We start from the raw sequence: 18,156 nt of genomic DNA, 5'->3' as shown, positions 1-18,156 counted from the left end.
AACTGATGTTGAATACAGTTGAGTCAGAACAAAAGGCTTTCCTACACTCTTTAAATTCATTCAGTTTCTTTATTGTGTTAAATCTCTGATGAAGATGAAAAGTGGGACTTATTTTTACAATTGAGTATAACTTGCTTCAAACATTCTTCCTGATTTTCCTATTGTCTTTCAAACTGAACTTTGCTTTGCCAATCACCTCTAAAACATAAACATTCAGGGCTATGTCTTTTACAAATTTCCATTATTTCCCATTGAGATATTTCTCTGTCAAAAATGCCATTTTTTGGTGATAACTTCTTGGTCTGATACCTGGATTGCATGTCTGAAAGATAAGAAGATAAATTCATACTGTTTTTCTGTTCAGAAAGAATTAAGGCTTTCAATGTAGATATAGGAATAAATCCTAAAGTAAATAGAGCATATAAAATATTAGTGGCTTAACAAATCCATAAATTTTGGACAATTTGAAAAAAGGGAAAGAAATAAATAGAAATTTAAAAGAACTAAAAAAGCCAAGGCAGGTGATTAGATATACAAAGTTTTGTTCAGGTCAAATTCATCTGAGGAGTAAATAAAAAAAGATTGTTCTGGTACTATACCAATCATGGGATATCAATTTAAAGACTTAAAACTATTTTACCCAGTATGGTATAATCAACATTTAGCACATTAGGCATTAAAAAAATAATTCTGTTAAAAAAAATATACTACAGATCAAAGAAGGGCAAAGGGAGTCAAAGGATGGAGTAAAGGATAATACCAAAAAAATCAGGAACTAGGAAGCACAACTGGGACAATGTGATAACAACGTACTAATGATACACCTCATTATCTAATCCCTTTCATCTCTACTGAAATGAGTACACATAATTCTATATCACTTTCTGTACAGGTAAGAGCAAACAAAAGCATATCTATGTTCAGAGAAATGGAAAATCATACCTACTTACTCATTTGTCTTTGCACATTTAAATACTTTGCCTTGCTCATTTTCTCCACTGGGCTTAGCCAAGTCATATTTTGTCAGATGATCCCAACCAAGGTGTTTTTGTTTATTTCTTGAGTTTATAGCACTTCTCTTCCATTTGATTTTATGCTTTAAGTTCTTTCCCAGATGACCTTTACCAAACCTCCATGGGATATCAAACTTACTGGTAAAATATTTTAGAAGAACAAAGCAAGAAAATACTACAACTACTACTATGTGAATATACTGAAGGGCTTATCCAATTTTTATTATTGAAATTATACTGGTATTAGCATTTGACTTTGTTGTTGTTCAGTATCACAGTCATATCGGACTCTTTGCAATTCCATGTCTTAGTCGCTCAGTCATGTCTGACTCCCTGAGACCCCATGGACTGTAACAATCCAGGCTCCTCTGTCCTCCACTATCTCCTGGAGTTTGCTCAAATTTATGTCCATTAAGTTGATGATGCTATCCGACTATCTCATTCTCTGCTGCCCTCTTCTTCTTTTGCCTTCAATCTCTGCCAGCATCAGGGTCATTTGACTTAGAGACTGATAGAACATACAACATCTCTCAAGGCTAAAGTAATAGAGATTGGTATCTAGGGTTGGTCTACAGGGGGCGTCCTAAACATTTCTCACGTTGACTTGAAACTCAAGGACCATAACCTAGGAATGTGGGTAAAAGAGAGGCAGACCTACACAGGAACTACAGATCAGTTTCAAATCATCCCAGTGACCAAGGAGGGCAATGGATTGAGATAACAACAAAAATGTTTCAGAACTTGGTAGCATACAAAGTTCTCTATAAAAGAAGATAACCTAGTCATTAGTTTCACATTTTACAGATAAGTGTTGCACAAAATTAAAATAACCATATAACACGAATGCAGAAACTATAGAAACAGCAGAGAACCGAAACGGATCTATAGGGATTCTAAATATTGGAGTTATGAGACAGAGTTTAAAAATAATTATGTTTGAGCTTCCTTGGTGGTCTAGCAGTTAAGAAACTGCCTGCCAATGCAGGAAGCACAGGTTCAATCCCTGATCCAGGAAGATCCCACATGCCACAGAGCAACTAAGTCCACGTACCACAACTACTGAACCTGTTCTGTAGAGCCTGGGAATCACAACTATTAGCCCACAAGCCACAACTACTGAAGCCTGCACCCTAGAGCCTGTGACCCGCAATAAGAGAAGCCACAGCAATGAGGAGCCTGTGCACCGCAACGAACAGTAGACCCTGCTCACTGCAACTAGTGAAAAGACCATGCAGCAATGAAGATTCAGCACAGCCAAAAATCAATCAATCAATAAATTTAATTTAAAGAAACACATCAATATGGGTTCAGAAATTTAGAAGTGTTAGTCACTCAGGCATGTCCAACTTTTTGTGACCCCCATGGATTATAGCCCACCAGCTCCTCTGTCCATGGAATTCTCCAGGCAAGAATACTGGAGTGGGTTGCTATTCCCTTCTCCAGGGGACCTTCCTGACCCACAGATTGAACCTGGGTCTTCTGCATTGCAGGCAGATTGTTTACCAACTGAGCTACTACATGACTCCAATAAGGAATTAAATTTCCTTCCTTGATATTTCAAATAAATAAGAAGCTTCAAGAGTAAATTATTTCAACTTGATGCTTGCCTATAATAGAAAATTCACCAATTACCATCCTCTTGCCAAATATACCCCTTGCTTCCTTTTGACAGGCAGGACTGGCTTTTTATGACACTGTATTCTCTGCTTATTGTCTTTCATTAGCCCTAACCTCTCTTGCCATTTCCTCCTCACTGTAACCAGAAACCATAACAAAGCAGCCTATGAGGCCTTCTCTTAACATAGAGACTGCTTTGCAGAAGTTAATGAAATTGTTCCAGTCACAGAAAAGAATACATTTCTTAATTGATTACAGATTCTTTGTTAACCCTTCTTAACCTAAAATGAAATTAGGAAAATTAATAAACATTGCTTAAAAGAAAGAATTAATTAATGAAGGAAGTGTAGCAGTAAGCAAAAACTATGCAAAATAAGAGAAATTCAAGAGGTAACAGGTAAAATGAAAAATAGAGTCAAAATTTTTTTTTTAGTGAGTGAAGAAATTTACAAATATCTAAACGGGGTGGGGTAGGGGGGAGAGAAATGGGAAGAAACTGACCCTAAACCATTGACCATTGGAGAAAAACAATGGCACCTACCTTTCTGTAACATGAAGGAAAAATGAGAGCACTGAAATGGAGTGGTATTTTGAGGTGAAGAGATTTATTTGGAACTTCACATGGACTTCCCTGGTGGCTCAGAAGGTAAAGCGTCTGCCTACAATGTGGGAGACCCAGGTTCAATCCCTGGGTCAGGAAGATCCTCTGGAGAAGGAAATGGCAACCCACTCCAGTACTCTTGCCTGGAAAATCCTGTGGACGGAGGAGCCTGATAGGCTCCTACAGTCCGTGGGGTCACAAAGAGTCAGACACGACTGAGTGACTTCACTCACTCACTCACTCACATGGAAAAGGTTACTTTTATTTCTAGGTTTTAGGCCTTTATCCACAGGCTTTTGGCCTCTGAGGAGGAAACTCTAGACCAATATTACAGAGATGCTGCTGTCTCACTAAACATCTGGGCTATTATCTGCAGTGATGGCTTCCTTGTTCAGCCCTCACTCACCTGGGCAAGTCTCATCCTTCAAAGCCATCCAGGGTTCTCTTCCCTTCTCCAGTAAAGAGAATACTTCCGGCTGATAAATGCAAAGTCCTGGTCAAAAAATAAGAAATAGGAAATTACCACCTGGTAAGGGTTTCCTAAGTCCCTTAACTACTAGGAAGGGCAAGAAAAAGGCATAAAAGATGGGGAAGATGGAAGTTCCCAAAGATGATAACTTATTGCCAAATGTACAAAGCACACACCATTTTCCCAGATATAGGTCAGAAATCCCGAGACACTTGAAAGACAATCCAAAAATTCACAATGTAGAAATCAGGGATTTCTGGGGTGAAATTCTGAAGTTTACCCAGTGAGACCAGGTTGCTGTAGTTCTCCAGCATCACATCTCTGTACTGATGTCTCTGTTCTAAGTCTAGGCACTCCCATTCCTCTTGAGAGAAGTCTACAGCTACATCCCTGAATATCGTCAGCTGCTGAAATGACAAACCCAAACATCAATGGTGAAGTAAACCTTTTAGATAGGCAGGGAAAAGATGGAAAAGGGCACTGCAGGAAGAGGTATACACATTCAGCAAAAACTGGAGTTGGCTGCCTCTAGGGTAGGGGAGGAAACAACAGGGAAATTAGTGTCCCTTAAACCAAGTGCCTATATGCTCTTAAAATCTCCTGTTGTCAGTCACAACAATGTTATGACCTTCCTGTAACAAACACCAAGACAACTGGATGGTAGCCCAGAAAAACAGGTATCATATGAGTTCTTTGTTGATACCACCAAGAGGCTACACCAGCCTGGAATAATTAACTTCAGATTTATTGTATGAGAAAAGTGTTTTTTTTTTCTTTCACCTTCTTTTATTTGAATTTTCTATTAGTTGAATTTGAAAGGATTCTTAAGAGATATACTCCCTAGCTGAATTCCATTTTTTGTGGAGATGTATAAAATCTCTAGGCTATCAGCTAAGTAGCTGACCATCTGCACTTCTTCTTAATGATATTAATCTCTCATTGGTTTCTTGGCAAGATCCCACATCTCTCTGAACTCAACCTCTTCTTATATCCTCTATCTAAAAGCATGACAAAGTGCCACTACTAAAATAAATACCAACTAACACTGACTCTCATCTTTCCTAAATGAAACACCCCATCATACAGGGTAAATAAAAGCTTTCATATAGTGTGTCCTTTTTAGTCACTCAATTCCACTTTGATGAGCCACAGTTGATGTCTTTTAACATTTTATTTTACATTGGAGTACAGTCAATTAACAATGTTGTGATAGTTTCAGGTACATAACAGAATGACTCAGGAGCCACAGTTTGATCTTTAAAAGTCTCTACTATTTCCTTTAAGGGAATATATTTCTCCTCCTTCAGTGCTCTGTCAAAATATTAGGATACAAGAGGTATTGAATGCCATGTTGGGAGAGACAAGGGACATACAGAGAAGGCACTAAACTGTTTCACAAATATCACTTACCATGTTGAATAGTGAGTCAGGTAAGCAGTTTAAGGATAAGGAATAAAAATATTCACATGATGTAATATAAATGGTTATCTTATTACAATTATGCGTGCGTGCTAAGTCACTTCAGTTGTGTCCGACCCAATGGACTTTAGTTTGCCAGGCTCCTCTGTCTATGGAAGTCTCCAGGCAAGGATACTGGAGTGGGTAGCCATTCCCATCTCCAGGGATCTTCCTGACCCAGGGATTGAACCTGGGTCTCCTGCATTGCAGGCAGATTCTTTACCATCTGAGCCAGCATAGAAGCTCTATATTATTATTATAAATAGTTACATTTTTGGAGAGAAGCAATTCCAACTCACATGGGCCATAACTTAAAATTCCAAGAGTCACTAGTCTTCTGGATTTCTCATGTAGTTGAAGCAGTTTTGAGAAAGTGGAGCTAGAGGGAAGGAATCCTAAGAGGTCAGGCTTTCCTCAGAGCTTTCAAATGGACTAAGAATACCATTTTATTCCCTGAAGGAAGGTCAGAGGCAATCTGCATAAATTCTGGCCCTATCCAAAACCCAAGAGACTAAACTACAGCAGGATGAACTTTCAGTCCAACCAGTTATGATAAATCATGACATGGATCAGAATATTCAGATATGAGATAAGGCCATTCTGACTTGCTCTGAATGGCCCCTTTAACAAAAAGGACCCCAAATTAGATATCCCCCAGGGGGAATTTTCCAATCTGGGAGCCCCGTGAGTTTGCCCAGGGCCTTCCTGTGTATCCCTGTATGACAGTGGCCTTTCATCTCCCCCATGTCCAACCAAAGTATATAAAACTTACTGACTCATTTTCATCTAAAGCACTCTCATGACAAAACTAAGGGCAACGATAAACAAAATGAAAAGACAACCTACAGAATGGGAAAAAAATATTTGCAAACAATGCAATCAACATGGGATTGATCTCCAAAACATATAAACAGCTCAATATCAAAAAACAAAAACCCAGTCAAAAAATGGGTAGAGGATCTAAAGAGACATTTTCTCAAAGAAGACTTAAGAAATATTCATTCTTATGAGGAGTATACCATGCTGAATGAGAGTTTCTGTGAGCAGAAATCCTATGAAAAGGAGGTGATTGATGGTGCAGGTAGTAAAAAGAGGCATGGAGATGACAGGGATTCAAGGTGGAAAAATTCAAAATACACAGGCTGTATTCTTTTATTTTTTAAGCAGCTTAACTGATATAAAATCCATATACCCTACAATCAATGCATTTAAAGTAAGTTCAGTGTTTTTGGTTTTTTTTTTTAGCAAATTAACATATGTGCAACCACCGAAAGTCAATTTCAGAATATTTTCATCACCTCAAAAAGAAATCCTGTGTCCTTCAGCTGTTACATTAATTAATTTTTAGATGTTTAGATAACCTTGCATATGTGGGATATATTCCACCCAATCATGTTGTATAATTCATTTTATACATTGCTGAATTTGGTTTATTAGTATTTCATTGAGGATTTTTGTATCATATTTATATGAGATAGGCTTTGCTTGGTTTTGGAATCAGGGTAATGCTAGCTTCATTGAACTGGGAGCTTGATGATATTTTTTAATTTCAGCAAGAAAACACTATCAGAGCTGATAGTAGGAATCTTCCTGAACCAGGTTAGGTCATAAACAGCAAAGAAGGCTTGACTATTCAGAGGGGCTAGCTTTTAAAGAAACTATCTCTTACTGCAGAAACAGAGGAAGTAACTCTTGAGCAGAACCTCTGCCCCATTTGCCTTTTTGAAGGGAAGTGCCAGGGACACATATACCAAAAAAAAAAAAAAAATCACATCCCAAAACAAAATTAGAAACACCGTGTCCAAAAATATAGTTAGATAAAAGTTTGAAGAGTGCCCCAATTCCCCATGTATAAAGAAAACTCACTAAAAATTTCAGAGAAGATTAAAATTATCACCCAACATTTCAATATGAATTTTAAGAATTTATGGCACAATCACAGCTTAGAAGCAAGACTACATGGCCAAATGGTACAATGATTTCAGGAAAGAGGAGGAAGTGATAGGCAGACCACATATGAAAGCTAGTAGAATTCAAGAATGAAGGAGAATATTAGGCAAAACCACTTCAGACTTGAAAAATAAACTACAAAGAGCAAAAGGTATGACGAATCCTACAGAAAGTGCAGCATGGAACAAGAGATATAAACATTAGCAAATGGAACAAAATGAAACAAACAGATGACAACTATTGGAAGAAAAAAATGAAAGTCAGAGTGGTTCAACTTGCAGAGCCACATGTAAATCAACACAGAACACACCCCCACACCACACACAAAATAAATCGAAAATGGCTTAAAGACTTAAATATAAGACAAGACAACATAAAACTCCTAGAAGAGAACATAGGCAAAACATGCTCTGACATAAAGCATACCAATGTTTTCTTAGGTCAGTCTCCTAAGACAATAGAAACAAAAGCAAAACTAAACAAATGAGACCTAATCAAACATATATGCTTCTGCACAGCAAGAAAACCATAAACAAAACAAAAAGACAACCTACAGACTGGGAGAAAGTATTTGCAAATGGTGCAACCAACAAAGGCTTAATTTCCAAAATATACAAACAGCTCATACAATTCAATGACAACAAAGAAAATCAATCCAATTGAAAAATGGGCAGAAGATCTAAATGATAAATCTTCAAAGACGACACAAGCACATGAAAAGATGCTCGTCATCACTAATTAAATAGAGATGGAAGTCAAAACTATAATGAGGTATCACCTCACATCTGCCAGGATGCATGTGTGCATGCTCAGTCGTTTTGGACTCTTTGCGACCCCATGGACCCCACCAGGCTCCCCTGTCCTTGGGATTTTCCAAGCAAGAATGGGTTGCCATTTCCTTCTTCAGGGGATCTTCCTGATGCTGGGATTGAACTCACGTCTCCAGTGTCTCCTGCATTGGCAGGCAGATTCTTTACCACTGAGCCACCTGGGAAGCCCCCCAGTTGGAATAGCCATCATTAAAATCTACAAATAATAAATCCTGGAGAGGGTGTGGAGAAAGAAAATCCCTTTTACACTCTTGGTGGGAATGTAAATTGGTGCAGCCACTATGGAAAACAGAATGGAAATTCCCCAAAGAACTAAAAACAGAGTTGCCATATGATTCTGCAATCCCAACCAGGGCATATACCCAAATAGAATTATAATTTGAAAAGATACATATCCCTGCCCCCTGTTCATAGCTGCACTATTTACAATTACCAAGACATGGAAAAAAAATGCAAGTGTCCATCAACAGATGAATAGATAAAGAAGAAGTGGTACATATATATACAATGGAATACTACCCAGCCATTTCAAAAATGAAAAAAAGCCATTTGCAAAGACATGGATGGACCTAGACATTATCATACTAAGTGAAGTTAAGTCAGAAACAGAAAGACAAATACTATATGGTATCACTTATATGTGGAATCTAAAATATGACACAAAAGAATGTATCTAACAAAACAGAAACAGATTCACATAAAGAATAGACTTGTGGTTGCCAAGGGGGGTGTAGGGGAGGGTAGGAGAGAATTGGGAGTTTGGGATTAGCAGATGTAAACTATTATATATATAGGATGGATGAACAAGGACCTACTGGATAGCAGAGGGAACTATATTCAATATCCGATGATAAACCATGCTGGGAAAGAATGTGAAAAAGAATATATGTGTAACTGAGTTACTTTCCTGCACAGCAGAAATTAACACAACACTGGAAATCATCTACACTTTAATAAAATTAATTTAAAAAAAAGAGAAGTGATCCAACTTGCAACTAAGCAGAGCCTCTAGAGATGGAATACAAATCAAAGGAGAGAATTAAGATTTCTTAACAGGGTACAGAGAGCACAAACCACAGAGGGAAAAATAATTCAGATTATATATTTTTTTCAGACTATATTTTAAAAAGTAATTATTTCAGAAAAGGAGTGAAAATGGACTGGGAGATATTATTTGCAATACACATAGCTGATGAGGATTCATATCCAAACTACAGAACTCCAAATAAAGAACTCCTAAGAATCAACAGTAAAAAGGGAGACAAGCTCCCCAAAACTTGAACAGACACTCCACAAAGGAAGGCCAAAGGACTTAAACAGGTATTTGCCAAAGGAAGATATCCTTTGGGAAGGATATGGTCAAGAGACATTAAAACAAAAGCACTCAACTTCATTAGTCATAAGTTAAGAAAACCACAACGCAATACCACTGCATATATATCCACCATATTGGCAAAAATTTTATAGTGGCAAAAATAATACCACATGTTAATGAGAAAGTGAAGAAACTGAAACTTGCATAAACTGTTGATTGGAGGACTGATTTTGTGCATTTTGGAAAACGGACTGTATCTGCTTAAGCAGATTCACATACCCTATGATCCAGCAAGTTTCTCTAGAAATAGACCTAAGAAACAAATACATATGAACAGAAGATGACAAGTGGAAGAATGCTCCTAGCATCATTATTCGTGAAAGTCCAAATCTGGAAACAGGCCAAATGTCAACCAACTGTATAACAACTGTTGAATGGACAAATATAGTTGGTATATTCATGCACTGGAATACCAGTGCATTCAGCAAGGCAAACAGTAAGCTAAATTTACATAAAACAATATGGATGAATCTCACAAACATAATGTTGAACAAAGAAGTCAACACAAAACGCTCTATACTGTATGACTCCACATATACATATGTTCAAAAACAGACAAAACTGATGTTTGGTGGTTACCCTGGGGAATCTACTGACTGAACAGGAGCACAGCAGGGGCTTCTGTTATGCAGGCAATGATTTATTTCTTGATCTGGGTGCTTATTACATGGGTGTTCCCTTTGTGGTGATTCAAGGTGTATTCAAGGTGATTTTGGTTTTATTGGTTGTTTGCATCACTGTGTATACACTTGTCTATATATATGATAAACTTCAATAAAAGATTTATTTTATAAGTTATGAAGAAATATATACAAGGCAAATGCAAACAAAATAACCAAGGGCTATGATCTTGAGGATGCTAAAACACTAAAGTTTACAATTCACAATAAACATATAATAATTATGAATATCTATATATCAACTAACAGTGGAACTTTCATAAAGCAGAAGTTACAGGCTGATACAAGGTAAAATTTCACTGATAATTAATTTCATTGATAATTCATATTAAAATGAATTTTAATATATTTTCTCAATTTAAGATAAATCAACTGCAAAACAAATACCTATAGACTGACTATATATTAGATCACAAAGACATATTCATTAAATTTCAATATCATAATGCAGCAAAACAGTATATTACAAGAGGGGGCCTATGTGCTTTACCTAAAGTCCTACATTTTATCAATAAGCGTTGAGTTCCCCTCATGACACATGGCTCAAACCATGATGCTGAGTCTAAGAAACTATACCACTGTATTAGTTTTCTACTACTGAGTAACAAACAATCACAAGTGCAGCAGCTTAAAACAATAAAACTTAATCACCTTACAGTTAGATAGAGGTCTGCCATGGTTCTCACTCAGCTAAGTAAGAGCAAGGTGTTGGCAAGCCTGTGTTCCTTTCTGCAGGCGCTAGGGGAGAATTAATTTCCTAAGGTTTTCCAGTTCCTAGAGGCCACCAACACTCCTGGGCTTGAGGCTAACTTCCTTGATCTAACCAGCAACTTTGTATCTCTCTAACCATTCTTCTGTGATCACATCTCCCTGCAACTCTAAATTCAGCTGGAAAAAGTCCACTGACTTTAAGGATCCAAGTGAATAGTTTGGGCCCAAAGGGATAGTCTAGGATAATCTCCCCACTTCAAAACCCTTAATTTAATCCCACTTGCAAAGTTCCTTTTGCCTTGTAATTAACATATTCATAGGTGCCCAGCTTCTGGACAGGGACATTACAGGGACATCTTTGCAGGGACATTATTCTGCCTACTCCAACCATTCCTAAATGTTCTATCCTCGACTTTCCTCTTTTTAAGGGAATACTCAAAAGTCCACCTCATTCTACCCTAATACTACCTCTCCAACAGAGCTGTGAATCCAATCAGAACAAGCATCAGTATCCCCTGTACCCATGTTTATGCCCATCATATTGTAATAAGCCCTAGGCTCCTTGGTGACCTCTCTTTACAGATATTATATTCCCCATCAGTTGGACGTCCCATTTTCTCATCCCTCAATTCCTGAGACTTTCCAGTATATCCTCTGGAATTCAGAATAACAAACCCCTCTTTTATCTTCAACCACTCCCCTAAACAATCCTTTCTCCTTTCTGGATCTAACAGAAACTTGGCTTTCTCCAGAGGACTCCTGAAGCCCTCTCAATGTTTTCCGCCCCCAATAGCCTCTTGCCACTGGGTCTCTAAGCGGGGCAGGTGTCCTCCTTGCTCTTATTACTTTCAGACTTTCTCCCTTCCTCCTCCACAAATGCTCTACCTTTGAATTTCATGCCAAGAGACCATATATAACTCCCATAACAGCCATACTGTTGCTGACATCTACCAAGTACAGGGTATTTCTTTCCCTTTTTTTTTTTTTCGCAAAACTTGAGCTCATGGCTTACTCTGTACAATGCTATTTGTTCAGTTGCTAAGTTGCGATTTGTTGTTCAGTGGACTCTTTTGCCACCCCAGAGCCTGCAGCCCACCAGGCTCTTCTGTCCACGGGATTTTTCAGGCTAGAATACTGAAGTGGGTTACCATTTTCTTCTCCAGGGGATCTTCCCAACCCAGGGATCAAACTCGTGTCTCTTGCATTGGCAAGAGGATTGTTTACCACTGAGCTACCCAGAGGAGCCCATAGTCTACCTCCCTTCTTTTATTCTTACAATTTCAGGACACCTACAGATAAGCCTGGCTTACTCCCTACCGGTACAACCACTTTTCCTTCTCTCATGGCTCATTCCCGCTACCATACTGATAGGTTGTTCTCTCTCCCTCCCCAGCTGCTGTTCTATTTCTTCACTCAATTTACAGAAAAACTCTTCGAATATGTGGTCTATAGTCTCCCATTCCTCTCGACTCATTTTACCTTATCCTACTCCAATCCAAGCAGCTCCCACAGAAACTACTCCCCACACCTTCACGAAGACTGTGAAGGTTACTAAACGCAACGCTGAATTCCTTGTCTCTGGCCCCACAGCTGCTGCCACATTTACCACCTTTACACACACGTTCACGACTTGGTGACACAGTCACAATCATACACGTGCACAGTCACATCTAAAAGGTCCATTACAATCACATACAGCTCTCGTCCCCATCGCACTATGCACACATATCCCTCCACGGTTCCCATACCTTGCTCCTGGACCAATTTCACACAAGCACCCAAGGTTGGCTGCTAGGATCCCTTGCGCGCGTGGATACACACATGCAACTTCCCACCATCGTCCCTCCCACATCCCATTGCTGGTAAAGCCTCAGACTCTGAAAACTTTAGCCTCTCACTGCCCTGCCTCGCGGCCTGGGCCTCTCAGGGTTCACTCCGCTCCCGGGTCTTAGACTCACTCGACTTTGAGGTTCCCTCAAGCTGTGGATATTCCCCAGGGACTCGCGGCCGATCCCTCCTATGGTCCTGAACCGAAGAGTGTGCGGACAGATTGTTGCCTCGGGTACGCTGGACACTGGGAAATGTAGTCCGGAGCCTGGACAACCTTTTAAAAGCCCAGAGGTCTCAATTCACAGACCTTGGTCTTGGACCTTATCCCTTCGCTCGTCAGAGACCGTCGGCCTCACATCGCCTCACATCTGTGGCAAAGCGTCAACCAGTTCCAGGCCGCGTCTAGAACACAAGTTTCAGCTTAGGACTCCGTGCAGCTCTTCCTCTACAAACTGGTGACCCTCTGTGGGAACTGGGACAAGAAGCCCAAGCGATCTTTCGACGGAAAGTAGCTGTGCCCCCTGGGAAATGTAGTCCAGAGCTGTGGAAATACTTCTGGGAGGAGGGTGTAATTCTCATCACAAGCTCGCCTCTTGGGCATCTGACAGATTGGTTGGCAGAAAGGTCCTGAGTCTCGGCCTGGCCGGGAGGACACTTCTTATCCCACAAGCCCTGGCTTGAGGGTTGGTTGAAGGGGAGGATTTATGGGGCACCACTGGAAAAGGTCAGTTTTTATTCCAATCCCAAAGAAAGGCAATGCCAAAGAATGCTCAAACTACCGCACAATTGCACTCATCTCACACACTAGTAAAGTAATGCTCAAAATTCTCCAAGCCAGGCTTCAGCAATATGTGAACCGTGAACTTCCAGATGTTCAAGCTGGTTTTTGAAAAGGCAGAGGAACCAGAGATCAAATTGTCAACATCCGTTGGATCATCGACAAAGCAAGAGAGTTCCAGAAAAACATCTATTTCTGCTTTATTGACTATGCCAAAGCCTTTGACTGTGTGAATCACCACAAACTGTGGACAATTCTGAAAGAGATGGGAATACCAGACCACCTGACCTGCCTCTTGAGAAACCTGTATGCAGGTCAGGAAGCAACAGTTAGAACTGGACACGGAACAACAGATGGTTCCAAATAGGAAAAAGACTATGCGTCGTGGCTGTATATTGTCACCCTGGTTATTTAACTTATATGCAGAGTACATCATGAGGAATGCTGGGCTGGATGAAGCACAAGCTGGAATCGAGATTGCCAGGAGAAATATCAATAACCTCAGATATGCAGATGACACCACCCTTATGGTAGAAAGTCAAGAGGAACTATAAAGCTTCTTGATGAAAGTGAAAGAGGAGAGTGAAAAAGTTGGCTTAAAGCTCAACATTCAGAAAACGAAGATCACGGCATCCGGTCCCATCACTTCATGGCAAAGAGATGGGGAAACAGTAGAAACAGTGTCAGACTTTATTTTGGGGGACTCCAAAATCACTGCAGATGGTGATTGTAGCCATGAAATTAAAAGAAGGAAAGTTATGACCAACCTAGATAGCATATTAAAAAGCAGAGATATTACTTGGCCAACAAAAGTCCGTCTAGTCAAGGCTATGGTTTTTCCAGTGGTCATGTATGGATGTGAGAGTTGGACTGTGAAGAAAGCTGAGCACCAAATTGATGCTTTTGAACTGTAGTGTTGGAGAAGACTCTTGAGAGTCCCTTGGACTGCAAGGAGAGCCAACCAGTCCATCCTAAAGGAGACCAGTCCTGGCTGTTCATTGGAAGGACTGATGCTGAGGCTGAAACTCCAATACTTTGGCCACCTCAGTGAGAAGAGTTGACTCCCTGGAAAACACCCTAATGCTGGGAGGGATTGGGGGCAGGAGGAGAAGGGGACAACAGAGGATGAGATGGCTGGATGGCATCACCAACTCGATGCACATGAGTTTGTGTGAACTCCGGGAGTTGGTGATGGACAGGGAGGCCTGGCATGCTGAGATTCATGGGGTCGCAAACAGTTGGACACGACTGAGTGACTGAACTGAACTGAACTGGGGTGAGGGGGGTGGAGGGTCCCCTGTCTGAGAAGCCACGGGAGCACCTCCTCCAGTATCCTTCACAACAGCAAACACTTACCTTGTTCCAATTACACTTAAATTGGTTTAAATTAATTTTCATGGTTATATTAGTATTTTGTAAATGTTATTCATGTCTGAGCTATTATTTTTGCTGAAAATAATACTTGCCAGCTGTTTTTTACTTTGTTTCTTTTTTATGAGATTATCATTTATTTTTAAATTTTTAATTGGAGGATAATTCCTTCACAATGTTGTTGGTTTGTGCTGTACAGCATGAATCAGCCGTAAGTATGCATGTGTCCCCTCCCTCTTGAACTGTGCTTATCATTTAGATGTATGTCTAAACTTTCTGATGGAGGAGTAGTTCTTTCAACATTTTCAAAATCATCAGGTAATCTTTAAATATTTTAATTGTGAAATCAAAAATACTGGAAGAAAAGGACATAGAATGTGTAAGTTCAGGGTAACGTCATACAAGCGGAGAATCTTGGTATGTTGGTACCTTATTGGTACCTCAAGAAGAAATGCCCACCCCCTGTGATCATTTCTGACCCCAAGATACCAACTGACCACTGTCTTGTTAGTATAATATCTTGATTTGTCACTTAGCTATCTTTGAAATTTACATAAATACAATGAAACTGTATGAATTTACTTAGTTGTTTAAACTCCTAACTAGATTAACTCAAAACTCCACACTAAAGGCTTTACAAAAGGAAATATATGCCAATTCAGGTATAAAAATTATTTTCCTCGGTTTCTATGGTGTTGCCAGACTCCAAGATCAACCCTCCCTCCAAGCTTCAAGGATTCACTGGGAGAATTCCAGGAAAACAATACAAAGCAAAATCAGCAAAAAGAAAAGGTACACTGGGCAAACTTCAGGAAAACCAGCCCCATGTTTCCAAGGATCCTTTCCCAGCGGAGTCACAAAGGCCATTAATTCCCCAAGAACGAGTTTTGACAGTGCATGTGAAATGGTAACAACCAGGGGAGCTCGTTAGAAACTCAGTATCTAGTATTTTCATTGGGGCTTGGCTGCATAGGCAGGCTCTGCCTGGCACATACCAGAATTTCAGACTCTCAGAAGGAAAGCAAGTATTTAGCATAAATTACATTGTTTGAACAAACATTGTAGACATAGTGAGCCATTCTTATCAATTAGGATAATGGCAATCTTCTCAAAATCTTAAATTCTAGTTGTAAATTAAGAGCCAAACTTCAAGCAGGCCTTTAAAGGATAAGTTTTCCCAACTCTGCTATGTTAACCTTTTCCTGCATACTACTGTCCTAAACAAATGGCTTTCAACAACATCAAAAAAATTACAAAGTTTGTAAAAAGCCAAGAAAAATCAAGGCATTCCCAAAACACAAGGCAAAAATCAGGAATACTTCAGATGTTCTTAGGTTGTTGCTGCTTAACTTCAGTCTCTGCCTTTTCCTCATATGGCCTTCTTCTATGTCTTCTCATCTTCTGTTTATTGTAAGTGGATTTACATCACATCCAGATAACCCAGGATAATCTCACCTAGATATCCTTATCTTAATTACATCTGTAAAGAACCACCTCACTTTTTTTTTCCCAAATAAGGTCACATTCACAGGTCTTGGGAGTTAGGATGTGGACATATCTCTAGGATGCCACCACTTAATCCCAAACAACCTGTTACTATATTTAGTTTTATCTTAATAGATTTCCACAGAATTCTCATCTTGCCTTACTGATCTCAGAGGTTCAGCAGAGCAAAGACAAATGACCTGCCCACTAAAACTTGTTCATTCTAGTTTTATCTCAGTAAATGACAATTCTGGTTTCTTGATCTAAAAATATGTGGGTTGGCCTAGGTTCCTCTTTTTCTCTCATTTCCCTCATCAGATCTATTACCCAATCCATTTAGCTCTATCTTCAAAATGCATCTAGAATCCAACTAGTTCTCATAACTACCACTGCCATCACCCTAGACTGAGTCACCATTATCTCTTATCTGGATTATTCCACCAGCCCATTGGCTAGTGTCCCCCTACACCCTACTCTCTACTCAGCACTCCAAATGATTTCTTTTAAATATAAGATCATGTCACTCTTCTGTTCAAAACCCACTATTGCTTTTACATCTCACTAAGACTAACCAAACTTCATAAAATATTTTCCATAATCAGTCTTCTCATTAGCTGTTTTACCTCATTTACTACTCTCCACTTTGTCCCACTTTCCTAGTTGCTGCTCACTGAATATACCAGGCTTATGGCTTGTTGTTATTGTTCATCACTCAGTCGTGTCTGACTCTTTGCAACCCCATGAACAGCAGCCTGTCAGGCTTCCCTGTCCTTCACTATCTCCTGAAGTTTGCTCAAATTTGTGTCCATTGAGAGGCTTATGTCTCACCCACAGCATTTATGTTTAGTTGTTTTCTCTGCTTGGTGCTGTTTATCCAAATATCTTCAAATGTCACTACTTCTGTTTTTGACCAAATATCTCCATTTGAAGAGGAAATGCGGCTGAGAGGATTCAGATTTTTCCACTATCTCAGCCACCCATACAGTGACCCACAATCATGCATCTCTCTCTCTCTCTCTCTCTCTCTCTCTCTCTCTCTCTCTCTCTCTCACACACACACACACACACACATACTCCCAACCACACAAGCCCACAATATGACCCTCTATCCTCACAAAACCACTCAATCTTGATGCTACCTCTCCCTCACCGCATGCAGTCTCTCTTTCATTCAACTAACCCCTAAATGTAGTCACACTCGCAATCTCATCATGGTCTCACACTAGGACCCTCCTTTACCCACTCTCTCATGTGTCTGGACTTGTGAATTTCTCCCCTTTAAACTCCCGAGGCTGCTTTGGTCCCAGACACTCATGTTCCACATTCGGGTTCTCTCTTCTGGTTCTCCAACACGTTCCTCAGCAGCTTGTCTCAAGGGTACTGAGCGCTCCCAGATCAAAGCGTAACCTGGAGCCGCCTCCTGTGCATTTAGCTGAGGCCAGGCCCCGCCTCCGAGCCTAGGGAACGCAGTTTACCTTGGCCGAGTCCGTCCTGCCGTTGGCGAAGTCCTGGACTACATTTCCCGGGACGCCGTGGGGCTCACTATGTTGCAGAGTGAGCGCCAAAACCTGCGAGAGCCTCAACAGAAACTTGAGACTGGGCTGTGTCAAAGAAAAGTTGCACCAAACAAGTTATACACATAAGGAAAGCGTTATTAAAGACTATTGCAATAGGGAAGAGAGATTTACCTCAACTTGGTATATAACAGTCGCTCGGGGTTTATAGCCAGTGGACAGGGTGATGGAGTCAGTGGAGTCGGCTTGACTAAAGCTTGCTCATGGAATTCTTGTCAGTTGAGACTCGCGGAAGCCTCAGGTGCGCTGCCAGGTCCAGGTTCCTCGCCACGGGGAACTCAGGATAGCTTTTAGAGCCTCTCTCTAAATTGGAGATAGCTCTTAACAGCCTCTCGCTCTCGCTCTGTCGCGCTCTCTCTCTCTGGACTACATCTCCCAGAGGCCTCTAGGCCTGGTGCTCCCTCCCGCGAGAAG

General features: G+C 40.2%; 1 protein-coding gene across 7 annotated transcripts in view; it reads right to left on the bottom strand.

Moving 5' to 3' along the window:
• The window catches only part of LOC138418787 (zinc finger protein 607-like), a 92,431-nt gene extending 74,302 nt beyond the window's left edge, over positions 1-18,129 (bottom strand). The window contains exons 1-4 of one of the 7 annotated variants that reach the window (XM_069550658.1): positions 17,857-18,119; positions 17,644-17,769; positions 3,981-4,107; positions 3,638-3,724 (exon numbers count right to left, since the gene is read on the bottom strand). The gene's annotated coding sequence lies outside the window, so the exon portion shown is untranslated. Of the gene's footprint in view, positions 1-49; positions 323-3,171; positions 3,290-3,637; positions 3,725-3,980; positions 4,108-12,662; positions 13,058-17,643; positions 17,770-17,856 lie in introns of those variants that run through there. The other 6 variants (XR_011248719.1, XR_011248722.1, XM_069550656.1 and 3 more) reach the window with 6 other exon arrangements.
• Positions 18,130-18,156: the final 27 nt, after the last annotated feature.

Source organism: Ovis canadensis, chromosome 14, assembly GCF_042477335.2.
Source record: "Ovis canadensis isolate MfBH-ARS-UI-01 breed Bighorn chromosome 14, ARS-UI_OviCan_v2, whole genome shotgun sequence".
In the NCBI taxonomy this organism is placed as follows: Eukaryota; Metazoa; Chordata; class Mammalia; order Artiodactyla; family Bovidae; genus Ovis; species Ovis canadensis.
Note: the sequence above shows the minus strand (reverse complement) of the source record. Positions and strands in the feature narration are given on the sequence as shown.